The following is a 27,732-nucleotide window of genomic DNA, read 5'->3' on the forward strand; positions in this document are numbered from 1 at the left end:
GCCGGGAGGGGAAAAAAAATTACAAAAAAAAATTACCAAAAAAATTACAAAAAGAAATTACAAAAAAAATTTTAAAGAGGGGCGGGGGGAGAGATGAAATGGAAAGTATAAATTACACCAGAGATGGGAGTCCAGCCACAGAGACCCCGGGGAGAGAAGGCACTCAGAGTCCACAAACTATTTAGTGATGGATTCAGCAGAAAGGTGAAAAGTGAGTGCAGTGAAAAGGGAAAGACAGGTACGGCCGGAGAGAAAAAACTGATTTAGGACGGACTCGAGCTGAAGTTGGGATTCTCGTGGCGACGACGAGAAATTTTAGCAGCGGCAATATATAAATATCCCTCTCTCTGCCTACCAAAAGGCAACAGATAAGGACTGGAATATCAGCTTGAATACCAATTTAGGAACTCACGCTCTCTTGGAAGTGCTAATTGGGGATGGGGGGGGGGGGGGGGGGGTTGGAAGATCTGGGAGAAAGAAGGGAAAAACTATAAGGAGCTGAGGAGAAAATCAACCAGTGGCAGAGTACTGCAAACCCAAGAAAGTCTCCCTGCTGTATTTTTGCATTCCAAAGGTAAACATAAAAGAGTCTTTCAAACTGTCAGGGGCCCGCAGATCAGGTGGGCAAACAGCGCTGCAGAGCGAACGTCTCCCTCTTTTGATATTATTCACACCTAGGCTAAACTGTTGTTAAGATGGGAGTGCGGAAAGCAACCTCAAGCCCACAAAATGAGAGAGAGAAGTTGTTGATTCATCTCTGTATTTTTGGCACTTTCTCCCCATTTTCCAGAAGGCGCCTGGAACAGTTAGTAACAGACAAACTTTTTAATTTTAAAATAGCTTCATAACTTATAGAGGCCAAAAAGACGAGGAGAGAGCCTGATTTCACTTTCCTTCTCTCTCAAGTAGAAATTCGCAGGCTAGGTTAGACCCAGAAGCTCACTCAGCCCCACTGCGAATGAACCTGGCTTCGGCAGGACGTGATGAAAATTGAACATTAACGCGATGGCACAGGACAGATATGACCTGGCTCTGATTCATTTTGTTAACAAGCTGTAAAACTCGACACACTGCTGGAGGCATGCACGGTGCATCCTCTGCTATCCGAGGTGCTATCGCCCCTCTCGAACCGAGCTCAGGGAAAAGGAGGTGTAAGTCAGAACCTCTTGGAATAGCGGACCTGATTTATACAACATTTTTGGCAATTCCACTACAATAAAAGGAGTAACCAAGTCCTAGTCGGCAAGTAGCAAGCACCTTGAAATAGAACTTTGTAATTATCTAGTAAAGCTTTACCATCAAATTAGCTGATGAGGGCATAGTAGCTAATTCCCATGCATTCTTTCAATTTTAATAAAAGACACTTTAAAAATGACATTCAGAGATAAGGGGAAATTGTATGATTGTAAATACTGAGTTTGTATTCACCTGCATTCGGCTAATTCAAAGTATTCACCTTGCTGCAGTTACTCGGTGTATGGAATTAACAACAGTAAAGAGCTGCCTTTCGAGATATTACTCTGTCATTTTTAATCTTTAATTATAAGAATTCCCGTGATTAGCCACTAACGCTTTCCTTGTAACACATTTAAACCTGCTACAAGTAAAGGAAACACCTTGACTTTTTGCACAACTAGTGTAGCTTTGGCACGCAAAAAGATTTTTTAAAAATTTAAATGAGCCGTGTAAGAAAAGAGATATAAATCAGAATACGAGGACGAATAGTCTGCCTCAGTCTGCAACTCTAGTAATTTGTTGCTGGAAGTTTTTTTCTTCCAGGAAACAGAAAGGGAAAAAAGCCCTCCTCGAATGTAGCGCCTTATTGAACACGAAGCGGGAATGGGACAAGAGATAATTAAGGCATCAGATGAATCTAACCGCCCACCTAGCTCCAAATCGGGGAGCATCCCGCTGCACTCCCGAAATTCCAGCGCAGGGAATGACACTGGTTTGGGGCAGGACGCGGCAGGGATGCGGCCGCGCTGCCCTGCCGAGCGCCAGGAACGCTCCCCAGCTTGTTGCTTCCTCCCCCTGTGTGATCAATTAAGTTACAGATGTAAGATGTAACTCGCAGCGCCGGAGAGCGGCAACTTCTCGGCGGCAGGAAAAGAGGATTCCTTGGGCATTGTATGCAAATGGGAGCGTGTGTGTGTGCGCGCCGCACGGGGGTAATTGGGATGCCCTCTTGGTTTGCATAAGTGAGCACCCGCCGTGCGGATCCGCACACACGTGCCGAGAAACAGGAACACGCTTTCACTTGGAGCGTTACCCCACTTTTAGAAACCGCGTTTGGGACGACTGCCCTCGCTTTGGCTCCAGGAAGGCTAAAGGCAGGCAGGTGCTGAGGAGGGATGCTGACCTGCTGGGGGTGCCTGCACAGGGAAGGGACCGCAGGCGCTCCCAGCAGCTCGGGCACTTACCTGGGCACAGCTGTCATGGCATTTTGCGCCGTGTGTCTCCCCAAGTGCCTTAAAGTAAAGCAATGTTCAACAAGCGAGGCAACCTGTCTGTGTGCCAACTCGTACGTACCGCATCTCTAACCTGAGCAGCAAACCTGCAACTCCTGCGGAGTTGGCGGAACAGTCTCAGAAGTTTTGGATTCAAAGGGCAAGAAATTTCACTTTAAAAGCCATTCACCCACTTCTAAACTGCCCTCTCACCCCAGTTAATGCCGGACAATTAAGAGGCATGTTTATAAATTCCCTCTGCGGACACTGTCCGACAATGAAGGCTTGTTACAGGCTTGCTAAAGATGTTCAGAGAAACTTTTGCGAAATAATCAACAGCATCTGAGAGAAAGCTAAAGGAAAAAGAAGTTAAAGCCTGATAATCCGACTGGGAAAAAGTTTTGTTAGGCTAGATAGAAGTAAATTACTGCACGTTTCTTCAAAAGCAAACCCATCAGCTGATACGAGTTCCCCTAGAACAAGAACCTCTGGCGAACCCTCCAAATTTAGGGGACGTTTGCATCTTGTAACACTCAAAGCTAAAGATCTGCCTGAAAACAAAAACTCTGAATTCCTTACAGCGTCATCTGCCAACAAAATGTATTGTCTTGGCAGAAAAAGGATCAAGGAGATTTTAATTTCATTTTAAACTGTGCATCATCTTGATAGCGAAGGAAAAGCCGCAGCAACAATCTCCCCGCTCCACGCCCCCGCCGTTCAAAAAAAAAAAAAAAAAAAAAAAAGGAAGGGGGGGGAAGAGAGAACTGGAAAAACCACATAAACTTTTACAAAGAAAATAAAAGCAAGTTCGACATGAAAACCCCTTCCTGTCTCGGAAAGTTCATTTTAAAGGTCCCTTCTGTAAATCTAAAGTGCAAACACCAGGCTAAGGTAGTGAGTGGCTGGAATTTGCATGCTGATAAGAGAAGGCTGTTGTACTTACAGTGACAGAGGGCAGGCTGCGGAAGAAAAGCTGTTTGTGTTAGCCTGAGAGTCACCCAGGGCTGCAATGAGAGGAGAAGAGAGGAGTGGGAGTGCCAAGCTGGATACACCTTCACCGCATCTCATCACATCTGCCAGCCTCTCTCTCCCTCTCTCTTTCATTTCCACATTCCCTTTGTTCCTGAAAAAAAAATCTACACGTCACATCAGTCCCCAGATGCAGTCTACACCAAAGAAAAAAAAATGAATAATTCAATCAAACTGTGCATAGTCTCTAAGGCAATAAATCTATTGCACTTAAAGAAACGAAGGGTAATTACCGCTATAGAATTAGAATAAGGCCAGAGCGCGCAGGGATCCCAGGGTCTGTAAACTCCACGGTCAAATAAAGTTTCATTTATTTAATCCTTTGACAACCCCAATGTAAACTAAAGGGGAGGATCAGAACTTATTCCGGTTGGGTTCGAGAACGCTTGAAGTGAATGTTATAAAAGGAGAGCGCCCGTGGTCTGTGACAAACACAATGCAAGGGAGTAGAAGTGTTTCACTGCATCACCTCCAGGGTCCGTTCCCCCCTCCCTAATGAAGAGCAGACCACACTCCCACTTCCACCGGCTCCTGCTGCTCGCTGCAAGTGCAGCGGGGATCGCTGGCAGCCAGCAGCCGCCTTACCTGCTCCCGAGCGCCAGCACAGCCTGACAAAAACTCAGGGGAACCGGCAATTTTGTTCCACGCTCTGGCGGAGAGAAGCCTCGGGGGATTTGCACGGGCAAGGATCGCCTGGGAACGGTGCCCCCGGGCCGCGGATGCGCGCGGGGCTGAGGCGGGGGCTGCCCGCGGGGGCGGGGGGAGCCCGGCGGGCGCGGAGCGCGGCGGGGCGGGCGCTGCCGGAGCGGAGCGCGGCGCGGACCGGCCGGGGCGGGCGGCAGGAGCCGCGCTGCCCCCGCTGCCCGAAGCGGGCTGTGCCTCGGCTCGGAGGTAAGCTGCCTCTACATTGTGTGTGTCCGTCCCCCCTCCGCGGGTACCCCGGGTGCCAGGGGCGCGCTGCTGCGCTAACCAGGGCGGCGGCTCGGGGCTGTGGCTCAGCTCCTCGGGCCCGAACCGAGCCGGAGCTTAACGTCGGCATCTGCCGCTTTGCGCTCTCCATCACATTCTTTGCAAACTTCTCCTGAGGGGCTGGGGGAGGAGTGAGACGGAGAGGGGGGAACTAACCCCAGGTGAGACCGCGCTCTTGAGATGCCGCAGACCCTCGCTCCGGTGCCGCCGGGCCCTGCCCAGCCCGGGGAGGCTCCAACACCTTCCGCCGGCGCGGAGCATCGCGCACCCCCCGTCCCTGCGCCGCTGCAGCAGCGGTTTGATTTATCCGAGGCATTACCGGGACTGTTATTCCCGGGCAGGCAGAGCGGAGCGCGCTCCCGGCCGCCCGGGCCTGTCCATGTGCTTACCGCGCCACCGTGAGGCGGCCGCGGGCCCCGCACCGAGCGCTGCCGGGGCCGCCGAACGCGCCGCGGCCGCGGGGACCCCGCGCACGGCGGACGGGGCCGTGGGGGCTCCGCCGAGGGCAGCCCTCAGCGCCCGGGGCTCCGCGACAGCGCAGGCCGCCGCCTCCCGCCCGCTCTCAGGGGCCGGAGAAAGACGGGGAGAATTGAAGGAGAATTGAGGAGATGGGAATACACAAAGCGAAAGCACCGCACCGGTGTTTTCCTTAACCCCCCTGCCCCGAGACTTTCTCCCTGCTTCGCCTGTCTCGCCGTGGCTGGGCGCTCTCGGAGGATTGGGGTGAGTAGGGCAGCGCGCATCCCGGCCCGTTCCTCCCGCCGGCACCGCTCCCTGTAAATCCCCTCCGACCCCCTGCTGGAAGGCAGCGTCCCTCGGAGCGTGTGCCAGGGAGCGCTGCTGGCTCCTCTGCCCATCCTCTTGCCGCCTCCTTCCCCAGGCCACTTGCACTGCACGGGCTCTCCTGGAAGATTCACCTTCTCAAGTCTTTTAGGCAATTTCAAGCTTGAGGCTGGGGTTTTGGTTATATTTATATTATTGGAAGGGGAATGGGAAAAAAGAAAATAAGACTAGGCTGTCACCACCCATGGACATTACCTGGGGTGACACTGCTAAAAGTTATGGCGAAGGCTCAGCACGATGAGTTTCTAAGGCATGCTCCAGGCACATGAAAGCTATGGAAACGGATCTAGTGCAGGAGACAGATCCATTTATATAGAGGCACAACACATCACTTACCTCTCATGGAAAGCTTTAACCCAGAAGGGGGTTCCTCTCAGGAGGCTTTTAGCAGCTGGTGGAGAGCATCCCAGCTACTGGAAAGCATCCATCATGTCAGGGCATTCTGGCACCCAGAAAAGCACTGACTGCACCGGCAAGCTTTAAGTCCCTTAACTCCCACCTACTACTTGCACCAGCAGAGTAACCTCCACACCTGAATCATATGAACTCTACTAACAAGCTCCAAAAGATGGCAATTACATTCAGCTGTGATTAGGAATCACCTTAAGATTGGAATCACCTGATGCTTTTCATGCACAGAGTTAAAGCAGAGAAACAGTAGCGTGACTGTAGAAGGTGCAAATATTTCCACTGAAATGCATCTGCTCCTCTGAATCTGGGAATTTCACCTAACAGCTGGATTTGCCTTTTTGTCATCTTAATCATTTTTCACCTCCCATCTCTGTACAACAGGATGACCATAAACCACCGCGAACATACAAAAACGCAGCTCAGGATTAACAGTGATTTTAAATGCACTTTTCCAGAAGCAACCCAAAGCCAGAGATATTTAGAGCAATCATCACACTCATACTGAGGCATGCACCTGTGTAGCCTCACATATTATCCCAATTTTCCGAGCTTCAGCTGGGAATAGCAGAGCTTGTCTCGGGTATGAGGGGGGACAGGAAGATGAGTATCAGGTAGAGCTGTACCTGCACACACATTAGAGGGGCTGAGAGGGGACTCGTGCTACAGGACCCCCTTTCAGCCCATAGCAGCTCTATTTTATCCTCCAGCCCAGAGTAAACTCTAGGTCAGTGGTGTAAACCTGAAAGCTGCTGAGGATCTTCCCCTAGAATCTCAGTGGCACAAAAGCCCTTGCTGAAACATGGTGACTGCTAACCCCTATCAGTACACCACGGTGCTTTTATTTTCTCACTGGCAGTGTCCCATTCTGACAGCACATGCTGGAATTCAACAGAGCATGTATAGGCTTTCTATTGTAACACTGCAATTATTCCATCAGTTTATTTCTGTTTCATACACCCACCCCTCAAATAAAAAAATAACCCCACCAGCAAAGCACAATTTTTCAAGTCCATGACTGAACTATTGTGCTACAAACATATATGGAGTAAAAAAAAAAAAAAATCCAAACAAACAAACAAAAAAGACCCAAATAAAACCAAACAAAAATATCAAAAAACAACCCTGAAGGTTAGAATAAATAAACAAAGCTGTCTTTGACCTGGAGACTGGCCCACACTGCAAATAAGTGTATTACCACTTAGCCACATATACATGCCACATGAACAGAAATAAAAGGAATCCTCAAGATAGGGCAATGATTTTGTATTTTATATTACTACCACTGTGCACTTATAAATTGCATTGGTTTCAAGGTGTTCTTTTGGATTTGTGACAATATGGCCCAATCTTGTAGGCTCATGTCACTGCCAGTTGTTTCATCCAGAAACTCAAGTCCTGTGCATGTGAAGTGCATGCTTTGTATGAAGAGACTCAAAATGATGATGCTGGAAAGGATTAACAGTTTAGAAAATACCAAGACAAGAGGTTAAAATGTCTACAAAGATATTTTGGGGTAGGAAGTTGTTTCAAGATGTCCAATTTTATTTGGAGCTTGTAAATAGCATGGCATATCCTACACCATGTCCTCCCTCCTCTCCTCTTTGGGCACTTCACATTTTCTTACCCAAACATGCAGTAGTAACTTCTTGCAACAAAGTTGACTAAGAAGCAAATCACTGTATAAATCTTTCAAAACATGTTTAAATATAGCTTAGTAGACCGGGAATGTTGGGCAGAAACTGCTGAAAGCACTCATACTGGTAAAACTGAAATGCGACATGATCTCAACGTATTCGAACATTCAATTATATGAAACGTTTTTCCAGGGTAATATCAGATTTAAGACTGAAGTGAAGTAAATGTGATTGGACTGTTTTGGAATCTTCCTGAGACAAATGACTGAAAGATCAAGGTGTTTTATTTCCTATTTGGATCAATGATCAATAAGTCTTCTATATGAGAATCACATATTTTGAATAGAAAACACGCTTTTTTAATAAGTGCAAGTTGAACAAAATTACTGTGTTTGCAGAGCAAAGCTCACTATTTTTTAAGTCATTGCAATCTATATAATTATGAAGTAACTTGAATAAGGCATCTTACATTGGTCCTAAATTTTTTCCTCAAGTAAAACACTCATTGATTCCAACGTGAGTGTTGCCTGAGTAATAGAGTTCCCTGTCAAACTGTTAAAATCAGCTAACTTCTAAAAGCCTGCAGATTGATGGAATAATGTGATTATACTAAAGGTATGTATCTAATATGGAAAAAAAAAATTCAAGCTACCAGGCAAAGAAAGACTTTTCAAATTTCCCAGTTACAATAAAACAAGGCAGTAATAAGTAAATATTTTTAGGGGGTTTATAACTCTGTGCCTGATCATGAAGACACTTCAGCTTATGATTTTTTTAATGTAAGTCATGTCAGTGAATCAGTACTCTCATGTCACAAGCATTTGAGGTTTAGCATCTAGGACAATAGAAATAGGAATAAACTGGCTTTAAATATTCCTCTAGCAAAACAAGACTGCTTTTTGCCGTGGATTGCACTGTAAGAGTTCTTTTGGAATGTCGTGTTTAAAAGTTTGTGAGTGATATACATTCTCTTTGTTTTGAGTGAATAAGCCCTTTGTCAACATAACATAGCACAGTTAGATTTTAAAAAGGTTCTCACAGAAAGCCAGAATTCCTTCACAAAAAAAAAGCAACATCAGACAAACGAAAAATACCGACATACACCTTTTTCTGATTTTTTTAACATGAAGTATGAAAAGCTTGATTCTAATAAGGATATTAAGTAAATAAATGTTAGCTCTACTCAGTGCTATTAACATAGTTGAAATAGTAGTTTATAAATTTTTGAGAGCATCAGCATCATGATATGGTTGTCATAGAAACTGCAACAATATGTCATTTCAATTAATTTTACATGCAATGATGCTGAGGTCCGTGTAACAATTCTTTTAGGAAGTTCTAGAAGTAAATCTTGAATAGCAGGAATAAAACCATTAATAGGTAATGGTACCCTTAAATTATTATTTAATTAACAAAACAGAGAGAAATCCAAATTATTCTAAAATAATGACTGTGCTGGAGGAATTACTTAAGCAGACTTTGACTTCAAAACACCAAAATTAAAAGACGAAAGCTATGGAAATGTTCAAACTCTAAGTGAAAAAAGTATCTTTTTCAAATGGAGCAGATTTGGGAAAAAAAAAGGAACATTAAAAAAAAAAAGATTTATTCCTGTCCACAAAGTATAAAACATGAAATAGTTTTGAATCATCAATGTTCCTTTTGTGTGTGCAAGAAGGAAAAAGTCAAATGTTACAAATTCAGGACCATAATATAAGATTTTTAAAAAAGCTTTAAAGGTAGGAAATGTAACATGAATAGATTTATTTTTCCTGTATAATGCAGCTACTGTGTGTTATGAATGCTACCTTAAGTAAATCACTGCCAGACACACTCAACTGACATTAATGACTTGATTATTAGAACAGAAAAGCTAACCAAAATAAAGGCAGTGTTTCTAAAAAAATAATAATTGTATCGTAGCAGGGTGAGTTTTTTATTTATTATTTTTGATGTTATGTATGAACACATACTCCTGTTTTCTTATTGCATATGTATGATACAATACCTGACCTGATAGTTTATATATGAAAGAAAATACTGAGCGGATCGTAATGAGAGAAAAAATGTAGATTTTCAACACATTTTATACAGCAATCAATAATTCCATAGTATATTTTGCTTAAATTGACTGAGTTGCCATACAGACTAGAATGTGCAAAACCTTTCAAACTGAGATGTGAAACAAGCTGTTTGTAAGTAAATAAAAACTACTGATATTACAAAAAAAAAAAAAAAAAAGAAAAAAGAAAAAGAAATTAAAAGGAAAATAGAAGAAAGCCCCCAGCCTATGGAAGCTATCTGCAGTGAGAAAGGAGAAGCATCTAGAGCTCTCCTTTCTGATAGGATTAAGGAATGCTACAAAAGAAGCATTTAAATCTCTAGTTTTCCCTGACAATTAACAATGAAAAGCAGATGTTTACAAAGCTATTTTACATGCTCGTTTATAAGATGCTAAAAGATGGTTTGTGGATGGTAAGAAGGAAGAGCTGGATAACTGCTTGTCTGGTGTATATTTAAAAGCATTTTCATTGGCTCAGTTATTGTTAATAATGAAAGAAACACTTTGTGCTGTATAGCTGTGACTATAGAAAACTGCCATCGTAAAGTCCTCAACAAACTCTTAAGATGCAATTTACAAAGATAATAATAACACAGAATTATTTCACTTCTCTGAATGCTACACATTTGCATACCAGGACTGTGTACAATATACTCATAATGCACATTCATAACAACAAGGACTTCTTAACATTGCAACAGCACAAGATCTGTGCATTAAAAATCTACAGTTCCAAGTTTTCCTTTTTGGTGGGAAAACATTTGTATAAACCAGATGCTCTGCATCTACTCAGAGAAAGCTCACGTTCAGCTCACACACCTTTATTGAATGGGACCATATAGAGAAAATTGGAAAACACTCTAAGGTAGCAGCAATATTAATAAATTCCCCCTCACAGAGAAACATGCCCAATTAAGTTTTCACACAAATTTGAGCAGAAGTCTGGTCTATAACTGTGAGTCAGGAGATGTGGGTTCTATTCCTGGCTGTGCTACAAACCTACAGAGTGTTTCTGAACAAGTCACTTACACCAAGTCACTTGAGTAGAAAAATGCTAAGAATGCCTGCCTCAATTTAGACAGATCCATATCTGCTTCTATCTGCTTCGATGCGATGCGTGTGAATGTGGACATAAGTCTCTAAAAACCTGGGGCCTACCCTTCTTGGACTTTGCATCTTATCCTATTTCTCTGCCTGGAGGGAGCCTGTTGGGGACTTAATTCATTAAAGACTCCTCACATACCAATTATATTTATGCATAACAAGATTCCCATTAAAAGCCCCAGCCCCGCTTGTTTCACGCTCACATTTCACTTCACACATTTGTAGGAGTCCCATTTACTCTTATAGAATTATTCACTCTGTATAATTCTGGGCATCCAAACTTCTGCAGTATCAGGAACTAAGTTAATGGAATACATAATGTGTAGAAATACTCATAGTTAGTAATGAGCTTCAGTCTTCACACTTAAAATCCTGCATCACATTCAATAGGAGGATTTTTAAGTATTGCCATTACAATGTCCGGGTACAAGTAAGACAATGCATAGCTGACTTGACATTAAAATTTTTTGAAATCTTGGCATATCTACATTTTCAAAATAAACAAAACTTTTTTTGCAAAGTGTAAACTAATTTCAAAATCTGCAGTTCCGATCATAAAAGGCACTCATAAATCACCTGTGCGTCGCCAGCATCCAAGCTGCTTTTGGTTACTGCCTCAGCCACTGAATAAATTCTAATTTTTGTTAATGCTTATGTTATTCCTACTACTTCTCCAGTTGTGAATGAACATATTACACTAAAGTTCAAAAATATTTAATTCATATTAGTTGGCTAGATTTCATTTCCTCGACGGACTCTTCCGCATCTCAGACTTCCCATCTCCGGGACACTCTCTTGGACTAAAACTGTGCTACATGCATAATGATATGCAAAGTAGGTCAAGTTTCCAACGTGCAGCTACAGCCATCCTTAACTTCACCCAAATGGATACCGCTCACATGGTGAAAACTAAACATGCATAGAAATGTTTACAGAATTTAGGCTGAAAGTAGCAAACAGTCTTCCTGCCTTAGATGGATTTTTACCATAACACAAATTATTTACACAGAAATCTAACAGCAAGGGATAATTGAAAATATTTTGTCTACCTTTCAACAAAACACCATGGGGAAAATACCTTCCCAGCAGCTGTTATTGGTATGGCAGAAGGGGACAAAAGAAGGAAACAGCTTCTCCCTGAGTCAGTAACAGCCCGCACTGGAGCTGCACTATTGCCAAGTACCAAACCACTAATACAATGCAGCTCACAACTGCCCACTGTTTCTAGTACCACATTCCCCAGCCCTGAAACACAAAAGGTATCCTCCCTTCTCCCTCCCCTCCTTCCCATAGAAATTACACTCCTGGCTGGGTCCTTGACTGCTGGCCTGCCACAACCACAGAGGAGGGAACACAATTTGCTTCTGTCTCAGGATTTTGCCGTTATTTTAATTTGATGGTATTTTAATAATACAGAATGGTTAGACTCCTCAGACTGCCATCTGAAATGTTGGTGACTAAGGGTTCTGTTCTGAGAAAGTTCTTTCTTTTTTTTATTTTTAATTTTAAAATTTTCTTATTTTCTGGTTTGAACATTTCTTTCAATTAGCTTTCTGATTTAAGCAATAGAAAGGTTAGCATTATAGGGTTGGGGTTTCTCTCAAATTAACTTAGGAAATGTTTATGGTGTTTATCAAAGGAGTCCATGTTCCTGGAAGTTAGAATTAAAAGGAAAAACATGTTAAGAAAAAAAAGAGCACTTTAGAATCAATATGGTCACACACACCCCAGATCCCCAACTCGTGCAGTCAGCAAGCAATCATTTTTTTAGTATGGCAATTTTCCACTTAAGCACTGAAACCTCAAACTCGATGGCAAAGCAGTATTCAGGGCACCATGGCTTCTGCCTTTGCTTTTCTTGTCCTTTCTAAAACCTAGAGTTCCAAAGGACATTTGTCATGTTACATTTTTTTAATGTACAAAAGGGGGAGAGCTGAGTGTGGAATTAGCAATGTATTGGATTTGAATGCACACTTTTATCACAGCCACATGTGACAAACCTATTATAGAACATCCTCCACAGTCGTGTTCGGCACAGGGAGCAATTCCTGAAAAACAGCACTAAATTCTCTGACACACTTCCTAAGGTTCTGGGTCAAAGGAAGAGAAACAGGAATTTGTCAAGGTCTATTTAATGAGTCTGAGAAATGAAAACACTAAAATCTGTGGTTTAAATGTAGTACACTATACCAAATCTTTTTTTCAATTTGAAAAAACTCATCTCTCTCCTATACAGCATTTGGCACACTTGTTTTCCAAGAGTGAGATTCAAACTTTTCAAAGCCTTTACATAAGGAACTTGCTTCTTTTTGCTGAAAAAATTAATGAATGATACAAATCCTTTGATTTAGAGAGAAGCTTTATTTTGTGGAGAATATTAAGAGATTTTACTGTTGATATTTCCACATTAATATACATTATTTATCTCCACAGGGTGGCGAAAAAGAGAAAATTGCAAAGACTTACTGGGTGGCAGGAAGTGGGATTCACTATAATCAACAGCAGCAGGGGATTCTTTGAGGTTGTGTTGCAAGATATATTCAAGATTTTAGCAGAAAGAAAATAATTGCATTTAATATTGTGCTGGTGGGAAATAACATATGTTCAATCTTTTCCAGCTTTTACACTTACATTTAGATTTAGACTCTTGCCCTTTCGATGCAGAGATACTACTCCTTAAAATCTGGATTTATTTTTTTAAATTCTTATTTTTAACCACACTTATGCAGAGAATATCCTGTTATTAGCCAGCTAGATTTTTATGCTGCTTGCAAATTTTACTTCAAAAATTTACTAAGGTTTCATGAACATACTCAGTGGATTAAATAAATAGCTCTATATTTAATAAGCAAGCTATTGCCAAAACACAGTAAAGTTTCCAGCATTATTTTACTTTAGATACTTTTTTTAATGTAAAACCCAAAGATTATATATTTTCTCTGATGTTTGCTTAAAATTTCTTTCTTGTTCAAATCACTACATTTCTTAGAAATTCAGAACTTCTTTAAAATGGATGTAGCTCTGTGTAAAGAGTAACTAATAAGTTGATGAAATATTTGCAGTTAGCTAATACAAAAAAGCTGACAGTCATATAAAGGTTTTCCACACTTAAAGGGATTAAAAATTTGTGCATATGATAATTGAGCTTCAATCTTAAGTTTATAGCTCATAAAAGTTCAGGAAATTAAAAGTAGCTGTCTAGTATAAGTTAACTGGGCAGAATTTCTTTATAATCAAATACATACATGCATGCATAGAGAGAGGTACCAGCATGGCACATGTCAATATTGCCCTGGTTTGAAGTAGAAGAAAAACTAGCACTGGAGAAATCTGTCCCTTTCTCCCACCTTAAAAAAGACCTAGAAACAATTAATTTAGGCTAGATACCCGTGTTGTAGAGACTAAGCCAAGTGAGATGAATTTCAATTTGCACAGTAATTGTAACTCTTGTCTAGGCTTACTGTTTACCTCCAGTCATTCCCTGCTTTGTGCTACTCCAGAATGGGCATCTTGGAGCAGATCATCATCTGTGCAAAGGCTAAAGGAACAGTCATCATTTGGGCCAATAGCATCAGCCTATTCCTTCCCCATGAATTTAGTTGCCCACTTCTGCACACCATATGAAATTATTTTTCAAGGCAAATCCATTAAATCTGTTACTTTTTTTCATAACCCCATTTCTTTATTGATTTTATCTGTAAATGCAAATGGAATTACATGTACATATGTGTAAAAACACATAATGGGTTTCTGGAATATTAAAGATGCCAGACCTGGACTTTATATTGACAGGGGCTTACAGGTGGCTACCAAGAGACTTAACTGGGAGTTGTGAGTGAGAGGAGGAGGTGGGGGAGAACAATCTTCCATTCAAGAACAGTCTTCTTAAAAGTCATGTCAAGGCTAAACAGGCTGGTTCATTGGTTAAATGTAATAAATATATACACATGTGCTTCACAAGTTGCAATTCCACAGTTACTTTACATGCCTTAATGACTGGCATGTACTTGATTTTTTTACTTTTTAAAAAAAAATATTTACTTTCCTTGCTCCACCCTGACTGCCAGCAGTAACACTACATGGCTCCACGCTCTATCAGCTGAAGGAGCTGCTGTGGTTTTGGAGGGCAAGGAGAGGATTCCTGTTGTGATTTGGAGAAGTATGACTACATAAAAAGTAGTGCTGGCCCCAGAGGGAACAGGGGCAGGGAGTGGAGATGAGCTCAGAGAAAAGGTGGAACTGCAGCCTGCGGGTGGGATCCGATGGCAGCTCAAACCTACAAAGAATTTGGGTGATCAGAGCCTCCTCTGCCCACCAAGGCTTTCCATTCCTTCTCTTGCCTCAGCACTAACACCCACCCACGTGTGCAGGAGCCAGCCCAGGGAGGCTGCTCGTCTGCAAGCTAACCCCACCAAAGAGAAGAGGAGAAAAAAAAAGAACAAAGAAACAAAAAAACTTTTCAGCCAGATCTGCTCCAAGGAGCAATTCACAGAAGGATCAGACAAGAGGCAGTGCCAGCACAGCACAGAAGGTGGAAACACAGAGCCAGAGCCAATAGAGGAGAGGACAAGGCAGCCCAAACTTAGATCAACTCCAGCTGTGATGGACCCAGAGCTGGAGCCGGCCTGACCGCTTAGAAGCTTCCTAAAACCTCTGCACTTTCTCTAAAAACACTGACATAGAATAAGTATGCAGAGTTTAAATTACCATGATACCAGAGAAATAAAATCAGGATTCTTACTTAAACACTGAACAGGTCAAGAAGCAAGAAAAAGCCCTCGTGGTCTTAAAGATATCTAGCAGAGTTTCCATAGGGTGTAACAGCCCAGGAAAAATCCTTCATGAGCTACACAGATCACACTTGTGAGTAAATTTCTCCTTTCTAAGCCTTCATTGTGTAGATGAGAAGATAAGGTAGAGACTTTGAGAAGGATTGAAAAAGACTGAAACCAACAAGAGTAGGAACTGGCATTTGGAAAATTAATAGTGTGGAAGACAGCACGTTTTTTCTCTGTGCAGATACCTAAATTCCACCATCCCACACCCTTAAAACATGAATATTTTCTTACTTGAGGATATGTCAGTTTTTAGAACAAGCAGATTTATCTGGCTAACATTTGTAAGGGCAACTACATATACATGGTGAAGTGCTGGAAAACTGAATCTATAAGAAAGGAGAAAAATACTTAGGAGACAAGAAGTCCAGAACAAAAAATTTCTAATATTACACTCAGACTGTAAATAAAGCAAAAACTCTAATATATTGAATACAGTAACAGCAGCAAGAAAAAAATTCTCTGTAAAATATTGATTTGGAAATTGCAGACAAAAGCTGCAGGGAAGCTCCAAAGTATTGGTGTGTTAATTCCTAAAAGAGAATAGGCTATTAGGAAGCATATAAATAAACAGATATTAATTAGTAGGTTTAACTTTCCCATTGAAGATTGCACTAGTTGGAAGGAAGATAAAATCTGTCACTGATTTTGGGGAAAACAACTTTAAAAATTTAGGAAAGTTTACATTGACCATATACTTGCCAAAAAGGCCCAGAAGGAAGAATTCTAGCAGACAACAAGGTGACACATGAACTGTTTCCAGATATACATTGATTAGCAGGCAGGTCTGTGAATGTAACTAGGATAAATCAATTTACACATACTTTTGTGCTCCCACTTCCTGTCTTCTGCTGATTATTTAGGTAATTAATATAAATTATTTGCAGACATAAAAAGAGATATCCAACAGTAAAGTAGTGTAGTCAAGGTATGTTAAAGGCTAACACAAACACATTCTGGAGAACAGCAGTGGAGAGCAGTATGGAAAGAGTGTAAAGCATACTTCCAGGGGAAAATGCTGCAAATCTGAGAAATTCAAAGAAGAGAAAAGCAGACAAAAGTAATGCTCATGCAAGCGACACATTTTCAGATTTGGAGAATTATTGGATGACAGATTTCTAGAAATAAAAATTTCTCAGAAATAAAAGTTTCATGTGTGATGTCCTCTGGTCTTATGTACAGCTATTGAGGAGAAGGAAGGTAAGGAACTTGATTTCAAAGTTTTGTTTACTGGCCTGCCCTGGCTGAAATAATAAAAGCAAAGTTTGGTTAATCCAATTTGGATGTGTATTGGTTTGTTGTTGTTAGCAGCATTGCTCTGCTGTACTTTCTGCGTCCTTGAGCAAGAAGGAAGAAACCTGGGAAGGGAGAAATGCATGGCATGGGGAAGAACAGGATGGCATCCCTGAAGCTGGGAAAATCTAACATGGGCTTTTATGATACAGCTGCAAAAACACCTGTAAATGCCATGTCTTTCTGCTCAGCTTTGTTTATACACATTTGGTAGCAGCCCTCAAAACTGAGTTTTTGTTAGTCAAGCAGATCAAGTCAGTGGAGCTCAAACTGCCTGTAGGAGCACAGCTCAAGGATTCAACCATCCTCAGTGGATGGGCCTAATTAGATCCAACATCTGATTCATTAGATTCAACATGTTTCTTGAGGGAATTTGTCAGAAATAAGGCATTTTAAAACTGTTATCAAAACAAACAAACAAAACCCCAAAAAAATCCAAATCAAAATATAATGAAGCAGAAGTTTCTTCTAAATGGTAGACACATGAATAAGAATATGAAGACAACAGAATATCTTTCCCATGTGCATTAGTTTAATCTAGAAACTACAACTCTTGTCTAAGCCAGTCTCGAGAGAGTGGAGTGCCCAGATTTTGACCAATATTCTCTTTAATCAGTATGTGTCAATGCACAACTGTGTACCTTTGGGGCAGCCTGGAACTGCTGTCGTCAGAGCAGATGATGCAGGCAGTGGTTGGCAATTATCCCATGCTGTGTGCCACAGGGCTGTTCAATCCAGCATGCTTCCTCACAGCCCTGCCATCACAACAAATTATGATAGAAACAGGGAACTTTACAATAATACAATTATGAACTAACCACCTTAATTTACTCGAGCACAGAGAATATTCCAAAGCAGTAACTCATTTCTTACCTTAAAAGGTTATTACAAGTGGGCAGGAATCACTGGTCTCCTTTTGTAATGAGTTCATGATATCAAACATCCTCTTTATTAAATGTTGGTCACTGGGAAAATTCATGGGCGATCAGTGATCTTTTAAAATCTGCTAGATTGTCACTCATTTCCCATAACACCTTAAGAAATATGTCCTTGCCTGATTAGATGTTTTGGTCTCATAAAAAGGAAATAATAAAACCACTCCAAAACACTGAATTTCAGATCTGCAAATGCATATCAGTACAGCAAATATAAATTACCTTATTTTTTAAACTGCCTTATTTTGGAATTTTAAAAGCTTTAAAGTAGTAAACCAACATGCCAGGACCCTAGAAACTAAGGCTGTCTTAGCTCTCCTGTGGGAAGACAGATAAAAGGTTAAATCCTTAGAGAACAAAGAGAAATCCAGAGAAATTCCTCCATCCTAAATTATCACCAGGATTACAAATCAACTAATTACAATGCAAGTATATGAACTGGGCTGCTTATAGGACAGTGTGCAAATTTAAATCTGATCTACACTGAAGGGTTTTTTTAATCCACAGTGTCTGGACTAGAACCTGTTTTCTTGCACAATGATTAAAAGTACCTGCAAGTGTACGTACACTCTGCATGTTTCTCAGGAATTAGATATGAACATTTGAAATTAAGAATTCTTAATTAAATTATAAATAGTTACATACTGTATTTTGGTGTCTTTCTTACAATTTTAAATATAAAGTACTTATTTACACCTTGAAAAGTCGTACTTTAAAATGGAAACAGTTATGGTTCCAATCTGCTACTCATAACATACAAAAATAACAGATATACATAACTCCAGTAGGCACTGTAATTTATTATTTTAGCCTTTACCAAGAAAAACATTTTCAAGCAATTTTTTTTGACCAGAAGTTTATGAACTAAAGTTGGAAAGGTGGCTCTATAGGCCAAGTAAACAATTTCACTATCAATGACTTTCTCCCCTGCTTCCAAGTCTCTGTTGCACACAGAGACTTCATTACAGCAGATTGCAAAAAAATAAAAATAAAAATTGTGCAACAATATTTGCCTTTCGTGTTGCAGTTTTAATTTACTTCAGCATGTTATCACACACTTCCAAATAAGTAACCGTAGAATCCCTTCTTTTTTTTCACTACCACCACCACCAAGACTTTAAAAAGAATTGTTATTTTAATATGATAAATACTAATTCATTGATAAAAAATTAATTATATTGTTATCCAAAAACAACAAAGCCTCAATCAAAGATTAAAATAGCCATTGTCTGCATTTTAATTTCATTACATATGTAAAAGATTGTTATCTCTCTTCAACTGTTCAACTGCTCAACAGTCAGAATTCATTTTTATCAGCCCAACAAAAATAAATTCAGTCACTTTTAGCTGATACAAAAGTGATACAAAATGACCAGAGAATAGAAAATCCAACTTACAACTGCATTCCATTCTACCAGGTACTACTCATAGACAGAAGATAGACAGTAAAAGGCAGATTCTGTCCTGGAAAATCCAAAGTTTAACAGACAAGAAAAAGAGAAGGTGTGAAGAAAGAATGTAACACCTAAATAAAGGTGTGGAATGTGGGGAAAAGAGAAGGTAAGAAAATGGTTATAAGGTCACAGCCATTACATTGCACACACACACATTTGCATTCCTACAGATATATACATTTATAGATATTGATAGTGATATAGATGTATATTTATATGCATGAAGACATGGGAAGACAAATACATACACAGAAGATACACATGGAGGATTTTACTTCCTGAAGAAATCCAAACATTTTGAAAAACAGAAAACTACCTTGCTTGTCCACACTCTTTACCTGTTTAATGAGCTGCTAATTAAGAATTAGCAAAATGCATGGTCATAAATTTTACTGTAGACTTTTTTTCCCCAAGGAAAACCTTTGTCCAGCAAATTTCCAATCATACAAACTAAGCATCTTTGTTTGATCTGAATAATAGATATATCTTTTTGTATAAGTGTCTTAACATTTATAATCAGATAGCAAAAACAATTTACAGGTTTCTAACAGAAGTGAAAATAGTTTGTATTATAAGAGAAGCTAATAGGAGTCAGCACAATAACAAAAAAATTGGGTTTCTTCATGGTCTTTCTGACTCATCTCTTCCTACACCACACTGTGCAGTGCTCTCTTTCATTGGCTGTTTCTTTAATCCTAATCCTTGCCTCCATGCCAGAAGACATGAGTTTTGTGGCAGTCAAAGCAAAACTGCTCAGCAGTACAAGATGTATGCTCAGACAAGGTCAAAACACTCATGGAAACAGGGAAATCAAAGCCCACTCCAAGCTCCAGCACCACCCTTCAACATGACTTCAAAGCCCCCTGCTTGCCTTGGTGTTGCAATCTTTGAGCAACATTTCTGTCCCACTTCAAACACACACAGGCATCACCATCACAGCCACCAAGCTGCTGCTGAGGCCACAAAGTGATAGTTTGGAATAAAGGCAGCACTCTTTAGCAGAGATGCCAAACAAGATAAATGATGCGTTCTGCTGAGCTCCACAGAGATGTGCTAGTGCCATCAAAACCCTGAAAGAATCCTGCACCTGCTTAAATTCAGAACAATCTTCCAACAAAAGGTAAGATTTTATTTCAGGTGTAACCTATCCTTTCTTTTTCCTGCTGTATTTCTGCAACCACTCTTGCCTACCATTTTACTTTAACTATCATCAAGTTATATGTTTTGTTGTTTTGTCCAGCAGAGATTTTGTCATTCCTGTTGTTGTCCAAGGACACCAGTCAGAAATAATAAACATCTCCAAATAAATTCCCTTTACACAGCCTTGGATGTGCTAAAAACTTACCTGTTAAAATCTGATCACACATGTATTGTGTTCAAATTTTGTCAGTCCTTAAAATAGATAGTTTTGATTTATCCTGACAGAAACATGAGGAAATACAGATTTAAAACTTTATTAAAAAAAACAAACTAACTAACTAAAAGACACATCACTTAAACACAGAACTAAATGTTGTATTTCACAGCAGCAGTCAAGGAAAACACTCTGAATGCTCATTTAAAACAGAAAGTATATATGAAATATATACATGAAATATAATGCATAGACTTGTCAAACAGAAGGAATATTATAACAGCAGAGTATAAAAAAGGCTGTTCCTTTTTTACTTTCAGTAGTCCACAATTCTCCTGATTTGCATTAACAAGACTGCTGCCACTAGTCTCTTTGCATTTGACATGAAAATTAACAGAAGACTAATTTTAGGAATATTATAAACATCCTTCTAGAAGTATAACACAGGTTTTTGTTCAATATGCTAAACATTTTTCTCCTGAATACCAAGGAGAAAACAGACATTCATTATCTAAGTTCCTCTTTAAAAGTATAACTCCCCCACATTTCTCAGTTTTAGGACAGCTGGCCATCAGTAGGGAACAAAGGGCTGAAATTGTTAAAATAGTTGACAAGGCACTGTGCAGACTCCCAAAGGCTTTCTGGAATGGATGTCTCCTAAATCAAATATTACAGCATTTCCCTGAGTTTATAATATGTATTATATAGACCAATGATTTGCTCATTACAGTATCTTCCCTTCTCTTCTGTTTTCAAGTTCCTCTTTTCTTTTTGGTAAACATTTGTGACTATTATCTTTCTTTTAACAGAGAATGTATGTTAAGGGCTGTCCAAAAAATGCTTTATAGTAAGAGATTATCCAATAAACACTGTTTTAAATGTCCCAGAATAAGTTTCCTAGCTCACAAAGCACCCAAATAAATGGTATTGCATTGAAGTATTCAGCACCTTTAACACTGTCCACAGCAAACCAAAGTTGTTTGAAGAGTTGAAAATGCAGAGAGCAGCCTGTATTGGTCCATTTCAAACACAACTGCTTAAGCAGCATGTCTTCATTGTGGTTCCCAGACTCACTAAGCAGAGATTCCTGGAAGACAGCACTTTTTTGGAAGAGCAGCATTGCCCATTATGAAATGTTTTTCAAATCCCAACACTTAGTGGAGCCATATTGCGCCTTTAAAGCTCACTACATGCACCTTTCAAAAATATTAAAATACATCTTGTAAGAGCCCACTGAGTGCTGTCAATAAACCATTGCTGTGTGTACACGTGCTGTACCTACAGAGAAACACAGATACAAAACAAGGACTTGATTTACCCCACACACAAAAGCTATCTGTCTCATAACTGCAAGGAAAACTCTGACCTCTCAACTCCCTATGCCTTAACCACTTGACCAACACAGACTCCCACACACACTCCTCAGTAATTATTTCCTAAGAAATAAATGTAGCATAGTTGCAAAACTACAGCATAGATAGACTGAAATAATTCTTCAGTTCCTTGCTTGTACTTGCAGATATAAACAGTACACAGCTCATAATCCACCTGCAGTTTTCAGAAGGTTTTGATGTCAATGCTGTTTAAACACATCCTCCAAAATGTTGAGTCTATAATCCCTCAATATGTGTCAGATAAGGGATTTCTTATTGATTTGAGGTCAGGATTTCAGCATAATGAAACTCATGCAAACTTAAGGCTTTTTATGTTGTTTCTTTTCCTTTGTCTGGCTACTCCCTTTCCACTTTTAAACATGCAATCTGTGATCCACAAGACTTAGGAAAAAATCCAAAACTGTTTTCCCTGTAATTCAGTACATCCAGATAAAACCATGCTAGAAGGTTATTATTGATGCCTTGTTTGCTCACACTAAACTCACAATCTATTATATGTAATCCCTGGATATTCTGAAGAATCATTGCTAGAATTAAAGAACCTTTGTTTGGACTTAAAGTTTTGGTGAGTGAAAGGCATCTGCTAATAGAAGACAAGCTTGGAAAAAAACCTGCAGAAAACTGAATTTCCTTCCTGATACTAGTTCTGCAAACTAGCCACAAAAACAACATCCAGCCTGAACAAATTGGTTCAGGTGCCTAAGGTTAGCATTCACAGTGTTTTCCTGGGACATATCTTACCCTCCTTAACACATCCAGTGTTGCATCATTAACTCATTAAGTTTATTTAAAACCCATCTCCCTATTTGCGTGATAGGCTGCAGCTAACAGTCTGTTTTGTAAACTGAGCAAGTTTATTCTTGGTCTGTGTTCATGCAGTGCTGAAGATTTGTCTACATACAAAAGTTATGCCTAATTACACTGATTTAATTTAATCGGCTCAAGCCCTGTACTGTGATGAGATCATAAGGTTGCTTTCTACAGGTGAAGTTCCTCATTGGGGAAGATGGACACGACCCTTCTACACTACTAAAGTGGCATCCACGTGCTGGCTACACCTGCACAATTACTTAAATAAAACAAATGTGCACAATTTATACTGCTCTAGAACCTGTGTTTCAAACCTGAGACACATCTGAGAGTACATGGACCTTAGAAATCTCGGTAAGAGATTTTACCAGGAATTGAAATACTCTCTTTTTTTTGATGTGTATTATTTGAGAGCGGATGCAAAATTTCACATGTAATAGCCAGTTTCTGATCTGAGTTCTGGGAGAACCAACTTCCTGAGCTTATGTGTCATCCCAATAGTTGAGAAAGTGTTGCAGTTTTCACTGGGAACAATCCCTAGCTTTAAATAGCATTCTGGATGCATTTCTATTTATTGCTTAGTGAACTGCAAAACTGAAGTTGCAACGTCACCTGAATTGACATAACCTAGTAAATATTTGAAATTCTAAAAAGTGCTGAAAATATTTCAGATTTTTTTCAACTTAGAATGAGATTCTTTTCAGTAGATTGCAAAATGAAATAGCTCTTTATTATGGTAGTGCTGAACTATAAAACAATGTGAAAAATCAATAATCGTAAATTTTATTAATGTAAATACCTAATAAGAATCTTGCTCATTGATGACATTCCTATTTTTATAATTGAGCAGGTATCTCTATTCTAGGGCACTAGGAACAGAGGAAAAATAACATTAAAATATTACAAGGCCCTAGAATATGTAGCTTTAATAATGGAATTTCAACAGATAGGTTTTAATAAACAGATTGTTCTGTAAGCAGTGGAAATGTTCATAGTGAGGCTACCATGTGACTTGTGCTGCAAAGCAATCCTCCACTTCAATAGTATAAAAACGTTATTAACTCCATGGATATGATGATAGAAACATTTTAAATGCTAGCAGACTGTAAAAGCAGTATGCTATAGCCTCTTGGATTACAGGGAACAAGGTTATGGAACACACTATATGAGTTTTCAGTGCTCAATAAATAACATCATTTGCATGTGGAAATTTTAGGTAAAATATTCTTTCCTCACACCATTCCTGCGGATTCATAGAGACAAAAACACAACAAAAAGAGTTTTATGTACATGTATGCATATATGCAAATCACAGACTGCATGAAAAAGACTATGTGCTTTTACTCATGTATTATATAAAGATTACAGATGCATATTCTCTTATGAATTTAATATCTTATGAAATTCAGTGTAAGATAATGAAAATAAAGATGGAGTGTTCAGACTTTTCACTTAAATTACTGCTATGTAAAGCAAAAATAGTCTGAAATGGCCAAACCTGTCTACAACAGACACAGCTTTTTTTAGCTGGATAGATGAAAGATACACACAGCCCAAAAACCTTCATGTTATAAATCACTCCAGAAATAATGATGGATTTATAGCTCCCTCTCAATAGTGCAGACAAGCACTACTCTGATCCAAACCCCTGGGATCAGGCAGGTGGCCTGACACACCCTCACTCCAGACCCTTTGGATCCACCCAAGCATCAGCACTGAAAGTTATTAGGCAGGCATAAAGCATTTGGAACTGCAGCATATTTACTATTGTTCATATCTGAAATGTTGGTTTCAATATTTGGTGACTTTCTGAAGTTTTATTGAGGAACATTTGTTGGTTATTAAATCACTCCCCAGCCAGTTGCTCTAGAGAACAACACTGGACTCTCTTGAAGGCTTGGGTGGCCCAGCAGTCTGTGGCTGCTCTCGGACTTCCCTTCCTAGATATATTTACCTTACTCCTACCATTTCATATGGAATTATTTGTTGGTTTCAGTGCCATTCCTTCCTCTGAGGCTGCACTTTCATCTCACTGAATTTTTATCTTTTAGATTCATTTTGCCTCTTCAAGGGGTAAAGAAATTGAGGAAATTATTCCAAATGTAATTTCCTAGGCTTCCATCTCCTTGTGATTAGCAGACACATTCTGAAAAGCACAATGATGGATTCCTTTGTATCATGATTTCTCTGCAGATCTCACAAATAAGCAACAAAAAAATTCTCAGCTAATATGGGATTTCAGCTTAGATGGTCACAAATTAACCAGAGAAGGGTGTATGTTAGTTTAAACAAATTACACACATTTTCCATTTTTGGTCTATAGCACAAGAAATTAGATAGTTAATTTTAAATGCAAAACTTTGTACAGCGTGCAAATCATTTCTGTATGTCAAACTGAAATAACAAACCTAATGAGGAATGTTAAAAAAGCAAGACCTATTAGTTTAAAGATACATGGAAGCAGCCAAAGATGACAAACATGCATAAAATTCAAAACATGATGGAAAAAGGAACAGGCACTGAGCCACATAAATCAGTGTTTTGAATTCTATTTCTCTGTGGGTATAATTGTACCTTAGTTTCTTATAATGATTTATTGAGGTAAATAGTCTGTATGGTTTAACAGCTACAGCTTCAAAGTGTCAGGCACAGACTCTCCTTTATTCATGAGGCAGCTGAGTATTGGGATGTGAATCAGCTTCTGTATTCTGGGACTTGGCAAAGTTTGTTTTTAAGGTCCTTATAAAGGATTCATGTTGATGCAGCTATTCAAATGTGAAAAACACTGTGCTGTAATGGATGAAATAGAAAAGCTTTACAGTAATTCTGGAGGAAAAAAGTAAAAACACTGAAATAAACCATTCAGAATTACCTTCAGGAAAAGAAAGGAACATCCCAGAGTTAATTTTAATACATTATATCATTAGGGGGAACACAGAAAAAAGCCAATTTCTTGATGAAGCACAAAAGTGTGATGGGATTCCAGAATTTACTTCTAAGTTAAAATATAACAAAGTACAAGAAAGAAATGGTAGAAGTTTAAGCTGTGACATTCACATTTTGGGTTGATTGCCAAGCCACACGTTCTATTGCTCTCAGACCAGGATAAACCAACCATTAACTAATCAAAAGAATCATTATCCATGAAAGCTATGATGGCATTTTAACAGTTCTTAATCTATTAATAAGAAAGAATAATTTGCAAAATAGATTCCCTCTTCTGTTTACATTCACAGGGCCATTCTTAGCAGAAATTATATGTAGGCTCCCATGGTGTAGAAACCCTATGAGAGCCATGAAAATTCACTAAGCTTCCTTACGTCCTGTGCCAAGATATTCAGCAGGAACTTTGGTGGTTGCCAAGAAACACGTGTGCCTCAGATACAGAAGCTCTGCGTGTACCGGTATTTCAACATTCCTGGAGAGAAATGTGACCCCTTGATGCATACACTGGTTTGCTGGCATGCTCACATTCCTCCCCATCTGTCAGAGTGGCATGCTGCCTTCTCACAAGGTGGGATGCCAGTTCAGGAGCACAGGTGCCAACCAAATATAGGTTCGGACTAATACTCTGCAAAATGTGGCAAATGACATTTCACCTGCGAGAGGACCGTCCTACCTGTGGCCCATGCCAAATTAGGATTGCATGCTTCATTAGCAAAGGGGGTCATCAGCTGAAAATCACAGGCAGAACCAGAAATGCTGGCTTTCTGGATAACATCTAGCTGAGAGCCTGCAGCACCGAGGTTCAATTTACAATACACCAAATTTTCCTAACATTGCAGCCATAGAGCCCTTTAGAGCAAAATGCAGCAGACCATGGACAGAGATCTGTTGAATTCATCCTCCCAGACTCATTTCTGACAAATTTCAAGATTCTTAAAAAAGGCACTTGAATTAACAGTGGGGGGGAAAGCATAAATAAAGATTAGTGTTTCCTCTAAGAGGATTTCTAGCACCACAAAGAAAACCATCTTCATTATGATGGTCCAAAAAATCCAAACTAAAACTATTTTCAATCAAATTGCTCCTATAATTCTAAAATTCTTAACATCTATAAAATATTTTTATAAAGATTGACATACAATATTAAAAAGTCATTAGTTTCTAGTTTGAGAATTTATGTACACATGAAAGTCATGAACAGCCATTACACAAAAATCATTCAACATGCAATGACGACACTGGATAACATTAAATAGTATTTCATTATCCTCAGAATGAAGTACAGTTTGAATTAATAAGAATATTCCCCACTACATTAGTCTAACAAGAAAAATTAAATACTCTGTTGATCAATAAACAGAATAGCCACAAAGTAGTGTTGGTTTTGCCTCCAAATTAGCACAGCCTACTTCATTTATAAACGTACAAAAGAAAAATGAAGCATTGCTAGTCTGAAAAAATTACCAGCTTTCAGGAAACAATTTGCTATCCTTTCTTTGGTAATTTATTATGATTTCTGTAATTTATTTATTCCAGGATGTACCTGATATATCATCAACTTTAGGGGGTTTTGTTAAACTGGCTATCCAAAAATGAGTCATATTATGCGTAATTCTGCATTATTTAGGCTATTCAGAAGGCACACCACTGCTATTCCCAAAGGACAAACTCAGAGCTATTAATTCTTACAAGCACAAAAATATGACTCAATACATTGAATTCTGCAATTACAGTTCAATACACTAAGATGCAAAGTCCTGCCTCTGAGATGGAATAACCCCATGCAACAGTACAGGCTGGGGGCCAACTGGCTAGAAAGCCTATTTGCAGGGAAAAAACCTGGAGGTCCCTGTGGACAAACTGAGCATGAGCCAGCAGTGTGCCCTGGCAGCAAAGGCAGCCAACAGCATCCCAGGCTGTTTTAAGAGAAGCGCTGCCGGCAGGTTGAGGGAGCTGGTAATTTCCCTCTTCCTGGCATTTGAGAGACTGCATCAGGAGCAATGTCCAGCTCTGGTCTTCCCAGGACAAGACAGATACTGAAACAGTGAAGCAAGACAACTGGGAGGCTGCAGTGTGATATACCAGATAGACAAGAAGCTGTGAGCTTGCACAGCCTCGGGAATAGAGGCTGAAGGTGAGAGCTTATTGCTGCCTGCAGCAGCCTAACAAGAGGGTGTAGGGAAGATGGAACAAGGCTCCTTGCAGAGGTGCA

The 27,732-nt window shown here is 39.7% G+C and overlaps 1 protein-coding gene across 6 annotated transcripts in view; it reads right to left on the reverse strand.

Moving 5' to 3' along the window:
* The window catches only part of SOX6 (SRY-box transcription factor 6), a 370,323-nt gene extending 366,807 nt beyond the window's left edge, over window positions 1–3,516 (reverse strand). For all 6 annotated transcript variants that reach the window (XM_054275398.1, XM_054275401.1, XM_054275399.1 and 3 more), the window contains exon 1: window positions 3,391–3,516. The gene's annotated coding sequence lies outside the window, so the exon portion shown is untranslated. The remainder of the gene's footprint in view (window positions 1–3,390) is intronic.
* Between the last annotated feature and the right edge of the window lie 24,216 nt (window positions 3,517–27,732).

Source organism: Melozone crissalis, unplaced genomic scaffold (assembly GCF_028551555.1).
Source record: "Melozone crissalis strain CALT ecotype California unplaced genomic scaffold, PUWL_Pcris_2 ptg000018l_1, whole genome shotgun sequence".
Classification (NCBI taxonomy): domain Eukaryota; kingdom Metazoa; phylum Chordata; class Aves; order Passeriformes; family Passerellidae; genus Melozone; species Melozone crissalis.